Consider the following 18,583-nt stretch of genomic DNA (forward strand, 5'->3'; position numbering starts at 1 on the left):
GGAATACCTGCCCCAGGAAAACAAAACAAAGTGAAACAAAACATGAAACAAAGATTCATGTTTTTAATTAGAAACTTTAGATTAGAGACTTTGAAATGTTTTAGATTCAGAGAGATTGCAAGAATCTCTTCCTCAAATACTACTTAAAAATCCATGACTTCTACCTTTATTGAAAAGTCTGGGTGGCTACACCTGAGCCAATCATTATGGGCATTGATTGACATGAGCTAAGGTTATAAATACCAACTTGAAACACTAACACTAGCAGAGGAGATGGGACTTTGTTGATTGGAAGAGCCCACCAAGTTTCAATCCCTGTAGCTAGAAGTATGTTCAGCCCCCACCAATCACATTTGCTATAAAATGAAGGAGGGCAGATGAGCGGAAGTTCACCATATTCACGTTTGGTAAGTGGTGGGCAAATTCTTTTTGGTTGAATTAATGAATTAATTGACTAAATTAAAGGGCATTCTAGGCTTGCCATTGGTAGTGTGTTAGGCAAACACTTTATTGTACAGCGGAAAGTCCTCATCTCTACAATGAACATAGTCACTTCCTTATACAGTTACTATGAGAATTGGAAAAGGTAATGCACATAAAACTTCTTTACCCAAGGAAGTAAGATATTTTTGAAATAATTTTTTAAAGTATCCTGACCCCATTCTGTGAAATAATTTTCAGTGGAGTAAAGCTTTAAATTTTGTTAAAATTTAAACATTCCCATATCAGATAATCTTACGTTTTAATGACAGAACTTGTAAAGCTAAGCACTTAAAAGTCAGTATATTGAATTAGTACAAAACATATAAAAATTTTTGAGAGGAAACTTTCTCCCTACGTTCAGAGTACACCAAAAATTCAAAAAATATTATCTTTGTGGCAAGAACTGCATTGTTGATTAGAAATAAATAATTGTCAAGAAGCACATGTGATGAAATAGATAATTGCTTCAGAAGAACATATTTATAGAAACTTGTATAAAATGAGTCCACTCTTTGTTTTAAGTGTTCCATTATGTCTTTTTTGGGGGTGGAGGTGAAAGGGCTAACTTTTCTTTAATTTCTAAATTCCAGATCTTGACCAAAATTTGGGGGGAAATCCTGGAAAGATTATCTTAAAATACAGGCAAATCATTGTCATAAATTACTCTTTTTCTTTTTTAGTAGTCCTTTTCCCATTTCTTAATTGGGTTGTTTGTCTTCCTGGTGTTGAGTTGTATTAGTTCTTTGTATATGCTGAAGATTAAATCCCTATCAGATGTATCATTGGCAAAAATGTTCTCCCAAAGAGCTGGGTCCCTATTTGTCTTGCTGATGGTGTCTTTAGGTGTGCAGAAGCTTTTTAATTTAATGTATTCCCATTTGTTTATTTTGGCCTTTGTTTCAAATGTCCTAAGAATGGTGTCCAACCTGAGACCCATGGGCCACATACAGCCTAGGATGGCTGTGAATGTGGCCCAACGGAAAATTGTAAATTTACTTCAAACATTATGAGATTTTTTTGTGTGAAAATGTGTCACAATGTGTTTAATGTGTGGCCCAGGACAACTCTTTTTCCAGTGTGGCCCAGGGACATCAAAAGATTGGATACCCCTCCTAGGATATATATCAGCAAAAATATTGTGATGTGACATATCTGAGATTTTACTGTTTGTGTTTTCTTCTAGGATTTTTATGGCTTTGAGATTTATATTTAAGTGTTTTATCCATTTTGAGTTTATTCTCATTATGGTGTTAAGTTGGTGATCTAGTTTCATTTTTTTGCATGTACCAGTACAGTTTTTCCACTACCACTTATTGAAGAAACTATCTTTGCTCTATTGTATGCTCTTGCCTCCTTTGTCATATATCAATTGATCATAAAAGTGTGGGTTTATTCCTGGGCTCTCTGTTCTGTTCCATTGATCTATATGTCTGTTCTTATGCCAGTACCAAGCTATTTTTATTACACAAGCCTTATAGTATAAATTGATATCAGGAGCTTTGATACCTCCAGCTTTGTTCTTCTTTCACAAGATTGCTGCGGATATTTGGAGTGTTTTTAGATTCCTTATAAAATGTTGGAATATTTGTTCTAGTTCTTTGAAATATGCCATTGGCATTTTAACAGGAATTGCATTGAATGTATAGATTGCTTTGAGTAGTATGGACATAGAAACGGACCAACAGAGAGATGCAAATTAAAACCACATTATCACTTTACACCTATCAGAATGACCATCATTAATACATCAACAAATAAGAAGTGCTGGTGAGGATGTGGAGAAAAGGGAACCCTCATGCACTGTTGGTGGGAATCCAGTCTAGTGCAGCCAACTGTGGAAAACAGTATGGAATATCCTCAAACATTAAAAATAGAACTCTGTTTTGACCCAGTGATTCCACTTCTAAGGATGTATCCTAAGAATACTGAAATATCAGTATAAAAATATATACGTAGTCCTATGTTTATAGCAGCACTATTTACAATAGCCAAGATTTGGAAACAGCTGAAGTGTCCATCAGTAAATGAGTGGATAAGCTGTGGCACATTTACACAATGGAATGCTATAAATCAGTAAAAAAGAAGAAACTCTTACCTTTTTTGACAGCATGGATGGATCTGGAGAATATAATACTAAGCAAAATAAACCAGTCAGTGAAAGACAAATACCATATGATTTCACCCATACGTGGAATCTAATGAATATATTTAAAGAACAAAATAGAAACAACAGCATAGATACACAGAACAGACTGACAGTGTCTGCGTGGGGTGGATGAAAGATGGTGAAGGGGTTAACCAAAGAATATTTCTGCACAACCCATGGACACGGACAATGGTGTGGAGATTGAATTAGGGAGAGGAGAGTGGGGGGCTGGGTGGAGGTGGGGAAAGGGAGAAAAACAGGAACAACTGTAATTGCATAAACAATGAAAAATTTACCTTTTGTTTAATCAATTTATCTTCAACTGAAGAGTCATTCACCAAAAATAGATGAGATGAGATTTACCTCACATATACTGCATACATATGAGTTAAAATAATCAATCTCATCTTCACCAAGTAAACAGTCCTGTTATTTTATCTTGTAAGAATTATCTTTTAATTCATTTGCATTTTTAGAATTTATTTCAAAAAACAAGAATAAATGTGAGGTGCATATGAATCATGAATCTTGATATTTTAGGACAAATAGACAAGTTATTAGCTTGCTTATCCAAGGTAGATTTTTGTAAAGCCAAATACAAACGAACTAACAAGAATATATTGAATATACAATATTTAAAAGCATGCTCACTTATATTTCTTGTAATTAGAATCCTAACTTTACTTTCACAATAACACTGGTTACCAATAACTGACAGTAAACTTGATGAGAGCCAGCAGTTCCTGGAACAATGAGAGAGCTTGATTAGCCGGAGAATAGGGCAGGGTTTTTTTTCTTTGGCTTATGATGTCTGAAATTCTTGAAGCCACTAAATAAAACAAGAAAACAAGCTTTAATAGTAGAGGAAACAACAATGCATGAAGCTTAAGATGACATATATGTAGAAGCTCATAGTTTGGGAAATCAATATTTTTGCCTTTTGTTACGATCACCGGCCAGCAGTAACCACGGAACACTGTGGATGGCTCATCGAAATGCAAGAAAGACATACACAGAGACAACCAAGTCCTGTGGGGAAGTAGGAACAGAATGGCCACTCTCTCCGGTGGGGAGAGCGCCTCGTTCCCCCTCCGGAGAGGCTTTTTATTGGTTTCCTTTGCATAAGAGTTCAGGTAAAGCTCATTACTCATTGCTAGGAAGTAAGGATCAAACAATAGATAACAAGGAAGTCTGAGGGTGTATTTTGAGTCAGGGTCAAAGAGCTGTAAAACTTTGAGGAACAAACTTACTTCTTCTTTGGACCCTTATCATTCAGCTGAGAGCATTCTAAACAAAACAGGTTTCACAGGATCTTACATATTCTTTCTTAGGCCTGATCACCGGGGAACCCACCCTTTTTAGCACAGGGCTGCACCACCCTGTCATTGTTTCAGGCTTAGGTGGAACAAGGGAACTAAGGCAACCAAGAGATAAGGAGATTTTCTCCCAGATGATGAGGACTCAGGCTACGTCAAAGCCGAGGAGCCAGGGTCCATCACCCCCTTTTGCTGTAGTCCCCAAAATCCTTCCTTGGAGGCCTCCCACATGATCGTGCCTGTCTTAGATCATTCCCCCCTTGGGGAATTTTACCTGTCATTGGCTAACTGACCAAGCATTGGGGTTCAGTTATGAATGAAGCAGCAGAAGCAGCGCTCCTGTCAGGGAGATAAGCTTTTGTCTCCTTGCTGGCTTAGGGTCCAAGGCCACTCCCTCAGCCTTAGCCTAGGTGGGGGTTACAGCTTCTGATACCAGGCAGGGCGGTCCCCAATAGCCTTTTAAACAAAAAGTGCTTTAAATATCAGTTATATAATAAAGAATGCGTAACTTCATTACTGACTGAGAGCCTTCTATCAGGCACAATGATTAAGGATGATTAAGCCATTGAATCATAAAGAAAACATGTGAACTCCAGCTTTATCTCCTGCTACTTTGAATTGGACAGTTTCCTACTCAATGGAGTACATTTCTGTTCTCTTGCATGAAAATGAAAAATTGTAACCTGTTGGGTTCTCACAAAAATTATATGGCATAACACATATAAACAATCTCCTATTTGGGCCTGGAATATTATAAGTGCTTACATAAATAGTAAAGCTTTATATTATATTTATTTTTAAAAAACTACAAGTAACAGTATTGTTTTGCTAAATGGTCAGAATTTTCTTTTAAAAGAAGACAAAAGAGAAAAACCTTGGGATATCTATATCCCAAAGTAATTTTCTTTAGTATATGAAAAGCCAGTTCTGCATGTTTTGAATTTCTCTGTGCATCTGGATTCTGAGCAGTTACAGGAGATTTGAAGTGTGGTAAGAAAATGAACCTCTTCCTTCAAGGACCTCATAGTCTCTAAGCTAGAATTTTCTTTTAAACATAATACTCTAATTCAAGACTTCACTGTCTCAAGGTATCAGATTAGGAAAGATTACTTTTGACTAAACTATTTGATATGAAAATGCTTTTTATAAACCTTAACCAGGCAGTTGGTGAATATTTGTGACTGAAACACACCATACTGAATATTTACATCTGTTTGATTTACGGGAGAAATCAATATAGAAGGGTCCTAAAAAGATATAAAAGTTTCAGTCCTCTTATGCTTTAATGAGTTTTGGGGGGTGTGTTTTTGTTTCTTTGTTTGTTTTTGTTTGTTTGTTTGGTACCTTTGACTGCATATCTTATCCAACAGGGGGAAAATGACAAAACACAGAAAAGGAGTTATAAGTTTGGTGAATCCAGGCACAATTCAAGTCTCTTTTATATTATAATAAATTATTAGAGCTAATTGTGCTTTGAAATTTCTCCATGTAGAGATGCAGCTTTTAAGAATGTTATGAGGCATCTTCTGCTGGTGCTAACGTGAATTTCAGATTGCTGTATGATGTTCAGTGAAGTTACAGTGCTCCTAATAAGGTCCATAAACATAACATGTTGATTTTTTCAGAAGTTAAGTATTATAATTTTAAGATAAGTATGTGTTTTAAAATAAAATCAGCTGTCTCTCAAAAAGCTAGGTTATAATTGTAGTGCTGTTACAGAACAAACAAGCAGGGCCTGGGACGATATACTATTACTGAAAGAAGCCCCCGGGTCCGTTATGTCCGCCGCCAGAGGAGAGACGTCTCTCAATACCAGAGATTTGTGAAAAGGAAAGGAAACGCTTATTTAATGCTATACAAACTTAAAGTAGTGACCTAATGTCTTCACCAAAATCCCAAAGCCCCTTAAAACACCCACAAACACACAGTCCTTCCTTCCTTCCCCCTTTGCCCAGTCCAGAGTACCGTATCTCAGGAAAGGAAATAGAAGTCCATGGCTTAGGTAGTCTTCTTGTTCTTCCCACTTAGTACTCCCTCTCTACTGGGAGACCTCCCTGGGTTCCTGGCACCCTCAGCTGAGTCGCTGGGATCTCTGCTAAAACCAGGTGGTGGTTCCCCCTTCTAAAGCTGTGGGGGTCCCCACTCTGCCAGGCCACGTGGTTCTCTCCTCAGGGCTGCACAAGGTTCTCCTCCTCAGAGCTGCACAAGGTTCTCCTTCTCAGGGCTGCGCATGGCTCTCCTCCTCAGGGCTGCACATGGCTCCTCTCAGGGCCGCGCATGGCTCTCCTCCTCTCAATGGCCGCCAAGTCTGGGTTTTTAAATCCCCGCGGCCAATCTTCCTCTGCAGCTTCATTTCTGACTCCTCCCACACTCGGCTTCACATGTCAGAACTCGTATCCTTCCAGCTTTACTGGGCTGCCATCATGAGTCTGGGCAGGCGTGGCCCCGTGTCCTGGAGCCAATCCTCTCTGAGCTCCCACCCAGGTGCTGTAACTCAGGGGACCCGCCCCCCCAGTTACATCTGGGTGGGGAAGTTACTTCCATTCCCCTGGCTTAGAGCTGATCACAGCTACTTAACATATCTATGCAACCAGTCAAAGGTTATAGATATGCCAAACGACCATGTCAGAGCTTAGCTGCAAGGCTGTTGCTATGCTAAACAGCTCTCAATGGCCCTGCTCCATTTGTCCCTTCCCCCAACCCACACCCTGGGGCGGGGGATGGAGACATCCCAAAACCTCCTGGACACCTTAAGTTCTGGACCCCATTTCAAATGCCTATTTGGCCCCGCCCCCTTGGCTGCACCCTGTAACAGTGCTGTTCATTACCAGAATATAGGAAGGTTTACATATTTTCTACATTTTAACTTGAAATGAATTTCAAAGATTTATGATTACTAAATCTTTTATTTCCTTTACTCTCAGCTATGTATGGCTTTGGACAAATATTAATCTCCTTCTGGGAGATTAATATGAATAAGATTGATATTATATACTTTTATTTCCCTGTTTTCTTCATGAAAGTTTTATAGAAATCAAATGAGTCTTTATATTAAAGTAAGGTCTTTTAGTTCATTGATTGTGGTCTTTTGAGCTTTAAGAACTCTGCAGAAGGTTACTTTGGATTATATGGAGGGTGACCCAATATGCCAGAATTTATTATTATAATAATTATTATTATTACTACTTTGTAGTTTACTATTTGTGCCACCCCAGTGTCATTAATATTTTCACCAATACTTCCAAAAGTTTAAAGTTTGTATTTATTATATTTACTTATATAAACCTCAGAATATATCTATGAATGATGTGAGACATCTAATTTTACTTTATATTTAATGTTGTACTAGTTTTACTAGTATCATTTAGTAGAATGCGTCCTTTCCTGCTGACGTGTACTTTATATGCATGTTTCCTTACACAGAAGGCCTTTCTCTGGGCTCCCTTTTCAGTTTCATCATTTAGTTTGTCTGTCCTTGTGCCTACACCAAATCATTTTTAAATAGTTTACATTTAGCACCATTCTGCACCAGTTGCAGATGTACAGTAAAGTAGCCAGAAAACCATGGACTTCACAGAGTAGTCTCAAGCACCTAGAATTGGCCAGGAGGCAAAAAAGGAGTCAGGGTAAAAGATGGACGAGACCCATCTTTTCAACAGGAAGGTTTGGAAGAGACAGGGTAAACAGACTTAGGGTTGGCTGCATTGAATGTCCAGGGCTCTGGGGCACAGGGTTTGTCCTTGGTTGCCTTGTACTTTGTTCTCAGAGCTGGTAAACAGTGCCCAGTCTAAAGGTCTGATAAAGTAGGTAGTTGAATTCGGCTCTGCAGTGCTTGGTTTGCATATGAAAGGGCTGCTCACTGGTGAGTCTTTTACTATCTCCAGGAATTGGCTAGCCCTGGAAAGGGCAATCTCTCCAGTTTGCAAGGCTCCAAATGTCGAAGAATCAGAAATACAGAAAATAAAAAAGCAGGATTAAATCTCTGTGTCTTTTCTCTAACCACACAGGTCCCTTCCAGGGAGCAAATGGTATTAATAATTTTATGTTCAGAGCCAATCTATGTATTTTCAAATATATGTAATTTTGCATCTTTTGCCCAAAGAAGTGCATATTGTACCCTCTACTGTAATGCAGTTTGCTTTTAATTACCACTATGTACAGGACATCTTTTTCATACTAGTACATTTAATTTTTCTTTGATTTACCAGTTCTACAGAATTTCATTCTATTGATATGAGTTAGCTGACCATTTTTTTTTGCAGAAGGACATTTAGTTTGTTCAGTCTTCTAATTTTACAAATAATACTGCAATGATATGCTTATGTATAATTCAAATATGTATAATTATTTATAGGAATAAAGAAAAATGCTAAATTAGTGTCATGCATTTAGAGCTACGATGCAGCATATATTGACAGTTCTCTCCATAGAAATTGTACCAGTTTACAGTACCACCAGTATGTTGGAGAAAGCCTGTTTTCCTCACTCTCAATGTCACTGACAAAGTATTTATCACTTTTTTTAATCTTGAGACAATTCATGTTTCATGCATATGTATGTGGCATGGATAGGTATATATAAAACACATATATACATATATTAAGATAGTGATATATTTGATGACATTTTATTTAGGATATTCAGAGTTCTGTTCAAAATATTTGTCTATAATAATCCTTTCTCATATTCTCTTTCTATGGTTTTGATATTAATGTTGTACTGGTTTTATAAAATACTTTTAGGAATTTTCCTTCTGCTTATTTTGTGAATATATAATAAGGATTATATGTTTTTGAATATGTGTTAGCACTTGCCTTAAGATTGTTACGGCTTGTTTCTTTAATACGTAAGTCAGGATTCATGCTTCTCGTCCATGATTTCTATCTATTTTCTATTTTGGAATTCTGGGTGTGGTTTAACTTTAAGAAGTTTTAGTGATGTTGTAATGATGTTGAAAATGTTAAGGGAGAAACTTGGTTCTTCTTGCTGACATAGTAAAAAAATTACAGATCAAAAGGCTGTTAGCATCCAGGCAAAGTTTACTAGTGCTCAGAGGCTGGGTGACCAGCCCCTGGGTGGCCAGAGGCCTGCTGGCCAGTGGTTCCCCATGTGACAAGAGAGCAAAGGGAGCAAGTCCTTTGTTCTGAGGACTTACATAGTTGGTGGGGTGGGGATGAGGGAGTTGCATCTTGATTGATGGGTAAAGGCAGTGCCAAGTTTCTCCCAGGGAGATGTGACTGCCCAAATGTGGGTATGTGTTAGCCCTACGTTAGCCCCAATCTTTATCTTGCTCCAGGCTCTATTCATGCAATTTGTTTACATGACAGGATGCAGGCGGTTAACCAAAGTTGTCCTATGGGCTTTTTCTTTGGGCACCTTCCCCTTCTAAGGCCTGGGAAAAATACAGTCTCAAGGTTTTCCTTTTTGCAGCTAGTGGAGTGGATACACATGGACTTTCAAGGGCTCCCCCAGCACACCCTGTGCTATCATAGTTGTGCTTGTTGTTCAGAATGTGTGGCAGTCTTACTGAACCAGGCTCAGGACTGCTGGGTAAATGGGTGAGACATGTCTTCCTTTGCTCCCTGTAGTAAGTAAGACCTTTGTTAGATTGTAATGGTGAGGGCCCTGCCATCACTTCCCCTCTAGCTACTCATTCCTAGCTGTCACCTATCATTTCCCCCTTCAAGTAATAGGAACCCAAATCTTTGGGGACTTTGGGCTTAGGACTGCTGGGTCAGCAGGTGAGACATGTCTCCCTCCAACCTGCCTTGGTTTGCTGTCTATCCTACCCAATAAAAGTAAAGGTTTAGAATTACCTGGGTAGTTCATTTATTTCATTCACAAATTTAAAAAGTAAATGGTGCCTAAATTAGAAAAATGACTTGCTCAAGAGTACACACATTGCAATTCTCTTAATAAACAAACCCACAAACACTCAATTGTCCACACACATGCACAAACACACAAATTGCCACTAAAGATCTTCTAGTGGCCCCATGTATAAACCACTAAGCATATTAAGCATATTTTCCTTGAAGTCTTCTTTTATCCATTTTCTTTTTTTTAAAGGTTTTTTTTTTTTAATTTTTTAGAGAGGGAAGGGAGGGAGAAAGAGAGAGAGAGAAACATCAATGTGAGGTTGCTGGGGGCCATGGCCTGCAACCCAGGCATGTGCCCTGACTGGGAATCAAACCTGCGACACTTTGGTTCGAAGCCCGCGATCAATCCACTGAGCTATGCCAGCCATGGCCTTTTATTTATTTTCCTTTTGTTAATTTATGGGTCTGTGGGACACAGAAGATGCACCTGTGTTAGTCCAGCTCGGTCAGAAATCTTGGGCAAGATACCAAAGGACACATACCACAAGTAACACAAGTAAGTCCATTCTCGCTAACACACTGAGGGCAGGTTTGCGACCCTTGTCCGCCTTGCTTTGGTCACTGACCTCATCCCATTCCACCGGGACTCCAGAGAAACACACTCGCCCATGGCACATGTTCCTCTTTCCATCCTGTTTTGTTTCTAAGCTTGGGTTTTTCTTTTTAATTTTGTTTTTAAGTGAGAAAATACAGCCTCTTTTACAGATGACTGAGAGCAGGAATAACTGATGTCATCTTTTATGGTAACACTCTCCTTCCTAAGTAAGTTGGCCTTCATTTTAGTTCAGGGTCATTGCCATAATATTAGTTTAACCAAACAAGATTTTCACAGAGCTCACAAAATATTTTCTACCATATAGAACAAGAAAGTTTGCTCAGGCACCAAGTTGCACAGATTGAAAGAAAAAAATCTTAATAAAAATTGAAAAATATAAGCATTTGTGCTCTCGATATTTTTTAGAGATAGTATGGTGCCCTGTGTGAATTATTCTAATTTCGATTTTTTGGTTCCATTTTTACAGATAAAGAAGTGAGACCCCTAGAGGTTTACAGAGGTACCATTTAGTGAAAGGCTGAATTATTTGACCTGTTAGCAGGCGTTCTTCTGAGTTCACAGCGATCGGCATTGTTATTATGGAGCTTTTCCCCAAGGGTATGAAAGCAAGGTGCTTAGCTGAATTTATAGGCAAACATCAACTGAGAAAATTCTTCCTCTTTCTGACAGTTCCATCATGAATATTTCCTCTGTGCAATAAGAGAAGCTGAAAGAATAGTGAAGATACATCAGATAAGATTAAGCTTTATATTTGAATACCTTCACTTCTCAAGACTCATTCCAGAACACGGCATTGTATTTATTGAAAGTTAATAGATACAAATTCATATTTAATGTGATGTGCCATAGTTTATTTTTTGATGCTGAAATTATTTTCCTTAGACAGTATAAATTTAGTAAGTTATAAAAAAGCAAAAGCTGTCTTTTCTTGGAAATTTCAGTGCACTAATTTGTGGTTAAACAGTGAGTTCATTATGTGAGGATGCAAGGATTTTTTGAAGAATGCATTTCTAGTGTGGGAATTAAAATAAAAGAGTTAAAACAGTGACAGTAAAATCCATTCACTTGGCTTGACTTTAAAAGTTGAGTTTCAACAACATTTGGCAAACAAATATTGCCTTTACTAGGACTCTTTTCCCACCTACAATCATTTTCAGATGCCAAATTGCAAGGGCTGTTTGCAGGCTCCATTTAGGGGACAAGTACCATAGACCCTAATTGGTTAATTGCACCCATTAATACTCAGCAAATATAATTATATTATCATACACAAAGGAGAAAGCTGATAATGTATGCTCATCACGTTCTCCTAGGACCTACTATACTGGAAACGACATTATTGCTATTTTAATAAGTGCCTATTAGAAGAATTATTCTCCCTTTCTAGCAGCACAAAGTGTTTCTTTTGCAAAATTTACAAATAAGAGGAAACATTTGGCTCCAACTCCAATACCAAGGGATACCACTTTAGTGACTTTTAACAATGAAGAATTGGCTAGGCTAGAAGGAGTGAAAATATCTTAAGCTATTTAGACCCAATGAGCCATGAAGCCAAATGTGGTGCCACTTTGCTACTAGATTACAAAATGTGTCTGTCTTTCTTTTTTTAGTCTCTTTCAAAAGCTGTCCTCCTTTTCCTATTTGGTAAATACACGTTTGTAAATTATTTAATAGTTCAAGGTTAAAGCAAGTATCAACAATGTTGCATAACTTCTTATTTGGACTATGCATGAAGCATAACATAATTTTTTTTTAAACTGAAAGATAGCTTTATAATTGTCCAGCCTAAATCTCTTACTTTACAAAAACAGAAACTAGCTTAGAGATAGAAAGGGGCTGCTCACAGTATCCTGTTCCCTCACCGCATAGGTGCTTTAATTCCCTCTAGGACTTTCCTGTGCAGTGCATATCCCCCATTGCTTTGTACTGTAGAGCATTTCAAATGTCTTTTTAAAGAAAAATTTTCATACCACCCTTTTGAAGTGTCCAACCTTTTGGCATTTCTGGGCCACACTGAAGGAAGAGCTGTCGTGGGCCACACATTAAACACATAAACACTAACAAAAAATTATGAGCAAAAAACGGTTTTAAGTAAATTTATTGTTTTGTGCTAGGCCACATTCATAGCCATCCTGGGCCAAATGTGGTCCAGGGGCTGAGAGATGGACACCCCTGTATAATGAGTAGGATATGATCTTTCCTTTTTCTATGTCCTCACAACCCTTTGCTCTTTAACCTTCAGGGTCTAAGACAACAATACTAATATTATTAATTGTTGACTTGTGTTAACTCTTTTTTCCACCCTCCTTAGGCTGTAAATTCCTCAAGGGCAGGCATTTATTTTATTTATTTTGGATATTCTCTATTATACCCAATAGAGGATTTGCTGTTTGAAACAATAAATAAATACATTTTGAAGATTTTATTTTTAAAGTTTGTTTAGATTTTATTATTTATTTTTAGAGAAAAAGAAAGGCAGGGAGAAGTAAAGGGAGAGAAATATCAATTGAATGCCTCCCCACCTGGGGGACCTGGTCCTGCAACCCAGGCATGTGCCCTGTCTGGGAATTGAACCGGTGACCTTTTTTGTTTGCAGGCCAGCACTCAATCCACTGAGCCACACCATCCAGGGCCACATTTTGGAGATTTTAAATTTACAGCTATTTTAAAAATCAGATCCCTAGCTTCTGACTCTTGAGGCAGTGCAGCATTTTTTTTCCTACTATATTGCGTAGCAGGAAACACTACCAGACAAGTTAAATAGGCAGGAAAGACACTGTTCATGACTACTGCAATAGACAAGAGAGCCTGGACCCGACTCTGCCCTCGAAACAAATGGCAGGATAGTTTTTAAGCACTGAATAGAGCAAGTGTAAAAGTAGAATATTCGTGAGCATTTTGCTGAGTGTGGTCAGACCATCTGTATTTGCTAACTGCCTCCTACAGAGACTGGGAGAGAGTGGTGCTATCTTTTTGATGATTACATTTCAAAGAATATCTCCCATGTCAGCCTAAAGAAGCCATCTTGGTGACCATCCAGTGTGTTATATTTACTGTGACAATGTATCATTTATGGTGAAAGTAATAGAAAGTTCATGTCAAAGTGGCTTAATTAATAAGGGCATTTTATTAGTTCATATAACCAGAAGTTCTAAGGCAATGTGCTTCCAAGGTCGGTTAACTGAGCAGCTTAAGGATGTCACTGAAGACTGTTTATTTCCAGTAACCTACTCTGGTATGCCCCTCACGCTGGCTAAATCCTCCTCACAGTAACAATTAAAACTCAATATTCTCACAATGACAACAATGTATGTCAGATAAAAAAAGAATGTCTTAATCAGCTTCTAGGACAGATCCGCTTATGTTCATTGCTTAGAATTTCATCATATGCTCCTTCCTAATTGGAACCTAGAAGGATGAATCATAATCTCTTGACTGGTTTAGCACAATGAAGATTTACTCCTGAATTCCATAAGGAGAGAGTAAATTTTAAAGTAAAAAAATGTTTTGTAAGAAAATAAGATGATTACTGGATAAACAATCAACGGTGTCAGGGAAACACATTTTAAAAGCTATTAAGAGCTAAGACTTCTTTATTATAATATTCACATCTTAGAACTATTAAATAACTGGATTAGGGTAATATAGAACTCTATAAACAACATTAAAATATAGCGTTTCCCTAAATTCATCAGTGTTTTCAAATATACATGTCCAGTAATAATCTAATTTCTACATCTGATGATGGCAGATTAAGCAATTAAGACTAATTTAGCTTCACTCCGAAACCACAAATCTTTCTTTCCTATGTCTCATTTTTATACTTTTGCTGTGTATATATGCATCTGTATGTAGAATATACAATTATTTTGCATGTATCAAGTTTTATATAAATGGAATATTATGCCTTGGCTGGTGTGACTCAATGGATTGAGTGCTGACCTGGGAACCAAAGGGTCGCCAGTTCAGTTCCCAGTCAGGACACATGCCTGTGTTGCAGGCCAGGTCTCCAGTAGGGGGAGCTCAAGTGGCAACCACACATTGATATTTCTCTTCCTCTCTTCTTCCCTTCCCCTTTCACTAAAAATAAATAAAATCTTTAAAAATATGAACTGTTATATGACATGTATTTTTGCAGTCTTTTATTTTCTCAAATATTTTCTGAGACAGACTATGTTGATACAATACAGGGTGGGGCAAAAGTAGGTTTACAGTTGTTTGCATGGAAAATAATGCAATAATTAAATAATAATAGTACAAGAATAAATTCTGTGTTTCCTGTACTCATAACAGTAATCCTAATTTTCTCTTGTATATCCATGTGTATGTGGTTAATCCATCTGATTGTTTGTTGTGCTTGGTACCTATACAGATAACATGATAACATTACTTTTACAATATGGATAACTAATTTTCTCAGACTATTTATTAAATAAGCTTTAATGAACATCTATTTTCAAATAATATATATATTTTTCCTGTGATCTATAACACCCCCATGCTACACCCTGATGTATGTGAGTATTTTTCTGGACTCCCTGTTGCATTTGTTTATCCATCTAGCCCAGAGAAAGTATTATGTTCTCTATCCACATAGCTTTAGCGTAATATTTGATATATGGAAACATAAGCTATTTATCTTTTTTCAAAACTATTTTAAATATTAATAGATCATCACCTCTCCATATAACTTTTAGTTTCTGTTTGTTAAATTTCTATAGAAAAACTACCTGTAATTATAATTGAAATTGAAATTAAACAGTTATTGGAGAACAATTGACATAAAAAATCACTGAGATTTTTTCCCCAAGAACCTGGAAAATCAATAATTAGGTCTTCTGTAATGTCACTCACTAACTGATAGTTTGTATATTTCTATGAATAGCCATATTTTAGATATATGTTCAAAGATCTTATGTTTTCTATTGTTATAAACCACATTTTATATTGTTTTTTAAAATGTTATTTTTTACTTGTATAAATAATGTAGTTGATGTCAAATCTAGCAACTTGCAAAAATGATTAACTTTAATATTTTTTCTATTTATTTTCTTAGTTTTCTTATGTAGACTATCATAATAAATTCTCAAAATGTCGACAGTTTACTTTCTTACAAACTTTTAGATATTTTTGTTCTTCTATATTACTGCCTTTGTTTTATCTTTGGCCCAATGTTATGTAGGATTGGTGATATTGGGCTTTGTCTTTATACTCCTAATTTCAGACTTTTGGCTTTGGAGTTTTGATAGTTTTTGTTAAGTAATTTTAACAAGCTAAAGTAGTTTCTTTGTATCTTCTAAGAATTTTTACCATGAAATTGAATTGATTTAAAATTGCTTATGTGTTTACTTTCAGAATTTTTTTACTAGATCACAAAATGCATGCAAAAACATGACCACATTCATATAATTATCACCTGTCAAGAAACAGAACATTAACAGCATCCACAAAAACCTCTTTGTACAATACTTTTGCCACTTTTTCTTCCTTACCCCATCCCACCCAAAAAGATAATTACTATCATTTTCTAAAATCATAGATTAGTCATAACTGATTTAAAAGTTTATAATATTTTTAAACTTTATATAAGGGAAATATGCCAGCAGTACTCTTTAGTTTTAAGCATCTTTTGCTCAAAGATATGAATGACATTCTTTTGGTTTTGTGCAGTTGTAGTTCTGTTAATGCTACTGATGAACAATATTCAATGTTTTGAATGCTACATATGTATGCATTCCAGTGCTGATGGACACTTATGTTTTTCCATTTTTGCATATTATAAATAGCATGGCTCTGAATACTTGTACACAGGTATTGTGGAGAACACAAGTATCCACCTACACTTAAACACAGAATTGTTAAAATATAAATTGTGGATATTTTCAGCTTTAGGAGGTATTGCCAAATCGTTTCCCAAAGTGATTGGACCAACTTACACACCCAACATCTGTGAAAGAAAGTTACAATTACTGTATTTTTACAAAAGTAAGTGACTGTGTTATATATGTATGTATATATGTACCTATCAATCAATGTGTCATTTTTTTCAGCTTAGCCATCTTGCTGAGTGTGTAGTAGTCTCAAATTGTGGTTTTAATTTGCACTTCTCTAATGACTAATTGCTAATGACCCATTTATGTCATCATTTGTAAAGTGCCTTCAAATATAAACAGGTGCAGCAACTCTGGAATGGGTGTCAAGTTTCCTCAAAACTTAAAAATTAAATACAAAAATATAATCCTGTACCCCCACATCTGGTTGTTACCAAAATAATCACAACCAAAATCTTGAAGAAATACATGTGTGTGCACTCCCATGTTCATTGTGGCATTATTTACATTAGTGAAGACATGGAAAGAGTCTATATTAACAGATGAATGGATAAAGAAAATGTGGTATATAAACACAACAGAATATTAATCAGCCTCAATATGAATGAACTACAATTTGAATGATTCCTTGAAAGACATTATGATACATGAAATAAACCAGACATGGAACAAATACAATACTTCCCCACTTAGGTAGGAGTCTAAAATTGTTGGACTCATAGAAACGAAGAGAAGATTGGCGGTTACCAGGGGCTAGAAGAAAGGGGAATCAGGAAGGCTCTGATCAAAGGGTACATATTTTCATTTATGTAAGATTAGTGCTCCCTAGAGATCTACTGTACAGCATAATACATATAGTTAATAACATTGTATTAAATATTTAAAATTTTTATAAGAGAACAGATTTTATGTTAAAAATTTTTATTTAAAAGAGGAAAGGAGAAAACCTCTCAAGGTGGTAATAAGGTTATGGACTGTGTATGATGACTGTTGCATGGGTATGTACTTATCTCCAAACTCATCAAAGTACGTGTATTAAATATGTACATCTTTTCGTATGTCAATGACACCTCAATTAAAAAGTTAAATATTTTAACCATTTTTCTATTGGGCTGTCTGCCTCTTTATAATTGATGTTGATCATTATATATCTTATGTCAAGTCCTTTGAATACAATATATATGCAGTCAATATATTATAAATTACCTCTATTCAATCTATGGCTTGCCTTTTATATTTTAATGGCAATTGAAAAATGAACGTAATATTTATATAACCCATTTTATTTTGTTTCTCTTTCATTAGTTAGTGTTTTTTAAGTCTTACTTAAGAAATTTTTGTCTACGCCCTAATTTTGAAGTATTTTTATTATGTGTTAAAGAAGTTTTATTTCCATAATTACCTTTGAAGTTTAGGTTTAGATATATAATTTCTCTACTATTGATTTTTGTCTATGACATTTAATTCTGTGATTGATAAAATAGATTGTCATAAATTTAGTGGCTTAATATATACAAAGTTATGCTCTTCCAGTTCTATAGATCAGAAGTCTGACTCCGGTCTCACTGGACTAAAAACAAGGTGTCAGCAGGGCAGTATTTCTTTCTGGAGATATAGAAATATGTATCTCCAGATATATATTTCTTTGCCTTTTCCAGCTTCGAAAACCTACCCTCATTCATTGGCTCATGACCACCTCCTCCATGCAAAGCCAGCCAAGGCAATTTGAGTCCTCCCCGTATTACATCACTCTGAACTGTCCTCTGTCTTCTTTCACTTTCACAGGCCTTTGTGACTACAGTGGGTTCACTCAAATACTACAGCAGGATCTCTATTGAGGTCAGATGACTAGCAACTTTTGCCTTTGCCAAATCAGGTACTACATTCGCAGTTTCCTGGGATTAGGATGTGGACATCTTTGGAGAAACATTATCTGCCTCTCATAGGTACAGATTAGAGTTTAGGTTTCATGTTTTTCCTGTGATAGTAGTGAATCAACCCAATATCACCTATTAAACATGTACTGCATGGCAGTATCAAAAGTCAGACATTTGGTTCTTTTTCTGAACCCTTTCTCTTCCATCTGTCTGTTCTCCATGTTAACACCATGTTTTCTTAACTTCTTCTCTTTTTAGTAACTATTGATGTATGGTAGTTCTGCAGCTAAATTATTTTACTTCAAGATTGCCTGGGCTTATCTTGGTCTTTTATTTTTTTACTTTTTTAAAGATTTTATTTATTTATTTTTAGAGAGGGGAAGGGAGGAAGAAAGAGAGGAAGAGAAACATCAATGTGTGGTTGCCACTTGAGCTCCTCTTACTGGAGACCTGGCCTGCAACCCAGGCATGAGTTCTGACTGGGAATTGAACTGG

Source organism: Phyllostomus discolor, chromosome 6 (assembly GCF_004126475.2).
Source record: "Phyllostomus discolor isolate MPI-MPIP mPhyDis1 chromosome 6, mPhyDis1.pri.v3, whole genome shotgun sequence".
NCBI lineage: Eukaryota > Metazoa > Chordata > Mammalia > Chiroptera > Phyllostomidae > Phyllostomus > Phyllostomus discolor.